This window comes from Gavia stellata, chromosome 13 (genome assembly GCF_030936135.1).
Source record: "Gavia stellata isolate bGavSte3 chromosome 13, bGavSte3.hap2, whole genome shotgun sequence".
Taxonomy (NCBI): domain Eukaryota; kingdom Metazoa; phylum Chordata; class Aves; order Gaviiformes; family Gaviidae; genus Gavia; species Gavia stellata.
In genome coordinates, this window is record NC_082606.1 from 20,876,078 (window position 1) to 20,884,091 (window position 8,014).

The window sequence follows — 8,014 nt, forward strand, 5'->3', positions numbered from 1 at the left end:
TAATGGCATTATGTTGGTTTAGTCATACTTAACTTTTGCATGGGTCAGGTTTTTTTGTATTGTAACAGAGCTGCAAAAATTGAAGTTCATTTAAGTGGATGGTGTTTGTTTACAAGTACTTGCTTTTTGGGTTGAGATCACAGAAGGAGATAATGCTGTTAGGTGTTTAAGGGAAAAAATGAAAGGAGTCATCAAAAACTGAATCCTGCTGGTAGGAGGAGGGTTCGGTTTCAGGGGGAGAGCGTTTTTTACAGAGAATTGTTTGCTTTATTTGTTAAGATGAAGTGAACGGATGGGTTCTAGAAGGGGGGAGAGTGGGGGGGTGAATGATGTCGGTCAGCCTTTTTCTGCATCCTACTGTTAGTGTGCTCCAAATAATGGAGTTTCTGCACATTCTTTTAATGCAAAGTCTGTCTTGAATCCATTCTAATCTGTTTCAAATGTAGGTGAGTTTGTGTTATTTTGGCAAATATATCCACTGTATAGGTCCCTCTGGTCTTTGTTGTGTTTTCAGAGGTGTCATTGACTATACCAGAATGTTTTTCATTGTCAGCAATAAATTATTTTTTAGCATTAGTTGCAGGGGAAAGAGCAGTACCTGTTGCCAACAGTCTTGGTCAAGGGTGGATCGTTTTTTTAATATAGGTATCTTAGCATATGACAAAAAGGAGCTGCAACACGTCAAAGATTAAATAGAAAATCCCCCGTAACATAAGTGCAACAAATGCTGAGATGCATTTTGAAAGTACAGGGAAGAAATATTTAATGCTACTTTGATAGCACGCTGCAAAACCACAAGTAATAGTGGAACATATGGACATGCCCAGTGTGATTGCAGGAGCAATTTTTATGCTAATAGGTGAGACAGATGTGCATCAGTACAAACTTACCAGTGCAGTTATGGCACACCTATTTCATCCAAAATTGGTTTACTACAACACCCTCTTTAGAGCCCATCCAGTGTATCTAATGTCTGGGCTTGCATTAATGTAGCTACTCCAACAGGACACCTCTTGGTGCCGTTAAGTTGTAAGGTCTTTGGGATTTATTCATGGAAGGAAATGTAAGTTTTCATTTGATTTGTGAAGCTCTTTCCTAATGTGAAATGCCAGTGCAGCAAAGTTCGATTCAGATGCAGAGACTGGAATTGAGTTCACAGGAATCAGGGAATTAGCTTCTGGCAGAAATTTGCACATGGTCAGAACAAGGAACAGAGATAAATGATATGCTGAAGTCCCGGTCTTGATCTCTGGAAGAAATGCAGTGTATTGCAAGTATAGCTAGCCCCTTAGATAAAGTTGCACATCCCTTTTTTTATGTACTCATTTTGTTTTTATTTTGCCTTATTGTGAATTCTAAACCCTTAAAGGAAATGTGCTGTCTGAGAGGCTGTTTTCCGTTGTTGAAGCATTTGCTTACAGAATGATACTATCGCAGTGAAAAACTTGCGTTATCCACTGAAGTCATCCAATCAATTTTGTCTGCTTGAATTCTTCTAGGCTGTATTAAAAAGAAATACAGAGCAAATACAAGTCTTCCAGAGACTGTTGAATGAAATAAACTCTATAAGTGGCACTCATTTTGTTCATCAGCTGTGCTATGAGTATTAGGGCTGAAGTGACTGCTTTAATGTGGTTTGAACTAACCATTGTTTTCTGCTTCTGTCATTCTGTGAAATATTGGTGTTTGGATTCTTTAATGATAGCAAGTCATGTAAAAATACATAAGTCTTACACATTATCACTTGCTACAAATTATTACTTACTTTTAAGGCTAAGCCTTCATCTGACTTTTACTGTTTAAAACTTAGTAACAGCACCACTGCAAGTTAGAAGAGAGATTGTATTATATGCTTGGTGCAAGAGGATCTCCAAGCACGCTGCAGAGCGCAAGCTCCCTGCAGTTTGTCAGCGCACATCTTGAGGAGGAGAGTTGTGGCTGTGCAAACCTGATGCGGCAGTCTCTACTGAAAAAGATCTGTAAGGCCTTGCTTTAGCACTAGCATTGGGGTCCTTGATTTGGAAGGATTTGCAGTATCTTCTTCACTGGGTTCTGCTTGTGGTTAAGGTTGCCAATGTACGGGTGGGAATTTTGAGGACAGTTAATAGCTGATGCGTTACCAAGTGCTTTGTGAAGGTGAGGTCTCTTCTTTTGCTTTCCGGTTTGCACACCTGAAGTTACTTGAGCTGGGTGATTTCACTAATTCTCCATCAGGCCCAAAAGTCAGACCTCACAACCTCTCTGTGAAACGGGTAACAGTTGGTGAAACAATACCTCTGTACTTCAGTTTCAGCCACCTGCAGAATGTAACAACACAACAGCTGCTTATTAGTATACAACAACACCAGTCAGCATCATACAGGGCTATAAACGCCTGAAGTTGATGGAGCACTTTTAGACTAACTCTTTTACTTATTTTAAATTTAGTATGTCCAAGCTACAAGATGGCATTACAGAAGCTCTAACGAGAAATGCGTAACTTTTAATGACCGCTTATGAAGAGTGAAGGCTTCTTTCCTTTTGAAGTAGCAGTTTCTCTGTGATGTTTTCAATTCATGCACTGTTAACTCATTGCTTTCAGACCCAGCAATTCGCGTGTGTTGCTTGGTGATTTTTATCTCAGCCACTTGGATACCTCACTTGATGTCTGTCTGGGATGTAGCATAGAATATCTAGCAGAAAATATATTCAGGATTATAAGGCTCTGTGAAATTTTAATATTTCACATGTTATTTGCAAACTTTGATTGTGATGTGAGAATGCAAATAATATGATTGTTTGCCTTACTGTCTTGTCTGAAGAGCTCCTGAAGTAGGAAGCTGAGCGACAAATGAAGATGATAGTCGCATTTAGTTTCTTTGTCGAACACATATTGACCGTTTTTAAAATGCCATTTGAGTGAGAACACATTTAGCTTGTTCGAGTTTTAAAATGGGTGGGAGAAGTGGGTTGTGAGAATAATGAATGCTGATGTGATTATCCTTATTCCACAAGGCTTTCTTTTTTTTTTGTTTATTTGATTTAAATGCCTTGGAATATTTCAACCACAGACAACCAGGATCTACACTGATTAGGTCTATGCTAGATATTAAATGTCATGTGTAATGGTATGCTTTCCTTGTTGTGTGGAGTTAGGCTAACATCAGTAAATTACGGTCCTTATTCTGCTCTTGGATGTATAATCTTGGGAATCAGGTCTATCTGTTAGGCGGTCTGAATGAGCAAAATACTGTATTATAAGGTCTTGCTTTTAGCACCACCTTGCACTTTCTTTAAAGTAAGTAAGTATATACATATGTCGGAATTAATTTTCCACATGATGTTTGCAATGACTTTAATGAAGTGACACATTGATATAGAAAAGTCTAAGATCTCTTTGACAACATGAGTCATTATCAATAGATAATGAAGATGTTCGTCTTATTTATTTTTTTAGTGTGCTACTTCTACTACAATTATTAGTATTTTAAGCAAACTTTGTTAAGTCATTGAGTAACTAAGCTTTACTTTCACTAAATATGACTTCTTTTTATTAAAGTTGCAGATCTTACTCTTGCCATATGCAGCTAATTTTCCTTTGGGGGGAAAAAAGCTTGTTACTTTTTTAGTGGAGCAATCTGTTACCTTGTCTGTAGTCTGTGAAGTCAGTGCAATTCTAATTTGCATCAGCTAATAAAAAATGTGTGGGTTTTAAAGTGAAAATCATGCAAAAATTAAAAAAAAAAAAGGTGAACCAACGACTGATCATCTATGCAAAAAAACAAGGCTAGAAATGTGATCAAATTAGGTCATGGCAGTGCAGTTTTGTGCAGGGCTGTGAGCGTATCTGCAGACCTTGTATGCTTTATCTTGGGAAGCAAAGCTCCTGGAAAATGTGCATAAGAGGGATGAAGAGAGCTTTTTTCATCCTCCTCTTCTGAGCATTGGGAAAGCAAGATTTTATGTTGCATTAAGTGGCAGAAATTTTAAATTAAGCTAAAAGCTGCAGAGTTCATATAATTGTTCTGGTGCAACTCATTTGCAGAAGAAACAAGTCACAGTTGGTTTTGTGTGATCTGCTATACAATGAAGTAATTAATGCTTTTATTATTATATTATTGCAGTGCTCACACATGATAAGGGGTTCTGTCGTGAGAAGCTTGCAGCCAAAGTGAACAAAAGGTCGCATAGAGGTGTACAAAGAATTAATGAAATAACATTGAGTACGGGCTCTCAACAGTGCTGTGAGAAATGGTCAAACTGTTGGGACTGATCCTGTTAACTGCGGATGACAAGGAGGGAGGATAAGGAGGGCTAGTCTGAAGGAGGAATCTGGACAGGGATTGTAACTGGCGTTCAGTAAACTTTGATACTAAAAGGATAGTTTTTATATATGAAGAAAAGGGGGAAGATTTTTGAGGTGGTGGTACTGCTTGTATTGTGAAAGTATCTTTACCCTCTTTGTGAAACGCAGTGGGTGTTAGCCTGGTCCGTCATGTGAGGGAGAGACGAGTATCTGGTGGCGCTAGAAGTCCAGCTGAAGGACAGAGAAGTCAATGTTCTATGTTGTCAGGTTTTATTCTTTAGATAGGGAAGCATAGGTGGGATGGAGATCTTAAAAACCAAACAAATCCCAACAACAATAAAACCCCCAAGCAAAGAAACAAAAAACCCCGCAAAAATCGGTTGGGGGGAACTAAATGGATCCTGAAGGTTTTTCCTGGCATCTGACTCCCACAGGGGGATGTTGAGCAGTTAGGCAGAAATACCTACTATAACCTTTGTATCCATTCTTGTTCCATGGCAGGAGCAGATATACATAATCCTTAGAGAAGAGTTTAGACCATTTCCTCAAGGTTTACTCCAGAGAGGAAGCACATCTCTCGTTTCTCTAGTCTTCCATAAAATATTCTCTGTAGCCTTTTCCTCATCTGGCAGAAGCAAACTCTCCCCACCCCAAACTCTGGAGGACTGTCTGATAATGAAAGAAAACACACTTCAGGACATAACTGCATTAAAATGTAGCATTCTGGCACAGTTACAAAGTAAAAGTAAGTAGACCTCTCACTTTTGCTCTTTGCAACTAATAAGAAATACCTTTTTTTTAAGGGGTAGCAGATTTTGACGCACATGGGCACACAAGATTATGACTAGTAAAGACAATGAAGAGTGGGACATCCATCAAAGAGTGACAACCTCTTATAAGGTAATTCAGAAACACATTGAGTTTATCCTGTTGTACTCGCAAAATCAATTAAGTAGTTGTTGTTGTCCTTCATTTTCATGGCCCTATACAATCATTATAACCAAGAATGTATAGATACATTCTCCGCCCCCCGCCCCCCCGTCTACTTCATTTTTTGCTTGCATGGAGAAAGCCAATATGTAGCAATACAAATGCATACTGTGTTCTGAATGAGATTGATTACAGTTGCAAAACATTAAATATTAAGTGCCAAATGGCTAATGACTTCCAGTAGTCTTCCTTTCCTTCTCCAAAGATTGATGGTGTAAATGGAGATTTGCAAACAGGAATTTTAAATTATCTATGGAGCAAAAGTGAAAATGTTTTCAAAGCTGGTGTGTACCTGGAACTATCCTGAAACTTTTAATGTTACAGTTAAGTATTCTTGTAATTTGAATTTCATTGCTTGCCATAGGGGTGAGATAGAGTAGATACTTACAGAAACTGTGCAAGTGATAAAAGGACCTGCTTATGCCTGACTCTGTCTTCTGCTTTGTATGTTTTAATACTTATGTAGTTTAGTACTAGCTAATTTGAATAAGCTCTGCTAGTCACATGCAACATATGGGGCCAGTGCCAACTTCTTATAATGCTGCATTACAAATATACCCACCAGCTGAGAAGTGTGATATAAAGAGCTTTGCTTTTTCTTAACCAACTGTCTTCATAGATATTTGCAGGGGGGATACTGCTGTCCCCTTAAATGAGAAATCCCATTTATCTTCATCTGTTTAGTCATCTTATCTATTTCTGTAGCATTCTGAGCAACTAGTTTGACCTTAATTTTCAGGATCGCATGAGATCTTGCAAGTATTAGTCCTTTACAAGAAGGGACTGTAAAAATGGCAGTAGAAAGTTTGTTTATATTAACTTTTGATCAGATATTCTCAGTTTGAGAGAAAAGTTTTCATGTCTTGTTTTTGTACACATTCAGAAAGTAGGGCCAAAGGGGCATGCTCTGATGTTTTTTGAAGCATCTCCCCCTGGCTTATATTTATCAGTCAGGTTCTACTATCAGTTTTCATCTGTAAATCCAAAGAAAGATCTTGTTCTTGTAGTTGGAATTTCATTAACAGTACTATTAGTGGTGTGATCCAGAATGAAGTCAAGCTCACTGTCTTATAGGTGAGCATGTTCCGAAGTGCTAATTGGAGTTTAGAAAAGAGCTTAGCAAAAGCTTGTTAGAGTCAATAGAAGTACTTCTATTGTCATCAGATTAACCAGGTTTGATTTTGGAATATGCTGCAAAAGTTGAGCTAGCGATTGCCGGTTTGTAAATCCCCTTTTCTTCCAGTGTCAGATGATGGAGTTCATACTATAAAACAAAACAAAGCCGGTATCTAAGCCATGTATAACCTATCAAGCTAAATAAAGTCTTCTTTCATAACCCTATGCTGAAATAGGGATTGTTGCCATACATGGTTAGTTGAAGCATTTATAAATGTCAAAGACAGGCATTTGCTGTATGTAATTTCCATATTTGCAGCGTAAGTAGGGTCATTGTAACTACCTGTTAATTATGAGTTTATATCTCTCCAAGAAGCAAATAACTTTTTTTTGCAATGGGCACAGATAGGTTATAGAAGAGTGAATAGATAGCTATGCCTTTATCTGGAAAGATGGCAGTGATTGATGTTTTCACTTTTCTCTTGTCTGTGTATATATCTGGATCACAGGAAAACAAGTGCCCAGTGGGGTATAGGGAGTTGATTGCAATGTCTTTTGAATGTCCTGTGAATCATGAGGATCTGGAAATCCTTATGATATTTACATAAAAGAAGGTTTAGGTGATGATGTGTGGTGACACCCTAATAAAACAAGGCTGCTGTAAATTTGTTTTGCTTAAAATTCATTTTTGTCTTTAGAACTTTTCCTTATACTTTAATCTTTGTTAACTTTACAGGGGTCTAAATACATTCTTCTTTCTCTTTTTTTATCTCCTAGTTCTGTGTTAATATCCATTGCCACAATTTTTTGAAACTCCTATTGCTCAGCATTACCTTTCTAATACCCTGCTTTTATTCTCTTTCTTCTGATATTCCTTTCCATTCTAGGAATACCTGTTGATGGGATATGATACACAATGTGAAAATGTAAACACTTAATAGACTTCATGTACTGTGGAAAAAAATCCCTAAATACCTGTATTTTTTTTCTTGTCCCTAGCTGGGTAGCAAGTAGAACTGTAGATGAATACTTTTCAAGTAGAACATGGAGCATAGTACTTATTTCTTTCCCAATGTATGCTTGTATCTAGGCTCTTTTACAGTGGCTATTTTACACAGCCTTTTGGCCCAGCTCTCTCATATGTTGTATCAAGGTAATTATAAATTGAATTGTTCTGGTATATGTTCTCATGGTGTTTGACAGGGCTATATTAATTGCCCTTATGTGTTTTCAGGTCTTATATATGATCATCTTTGTGTTTGATTTTTGGAATATAGAGGTTCTTTGCAGTTTTTATGTACTAATAAAGAAGTCCACAGGTCAAAATACAGACAGTAGACTCTTAATTTAAAAAAAAAAGGAAGGGAGAAAAAGTAAAGTTTTCAGTTTGAACATTAGCATTACTAATATTCACGTGCAGTAGGTCACAGGGAAACATTATATTAGTAAGATGAAAATATTTCTACTGAAGCTTAGAGGTGATACATGTCTAGAAAAAAATAAAGAATATCATAGTTCAGTTGCTCTAGCAGTGCAGTGCTTTTTCATGCACCAGTTTAGATCGTCTATTTAACCAGTATCTCTGGAATTAGTGAGATTAACCATGTTGTGATTTTTAAATGA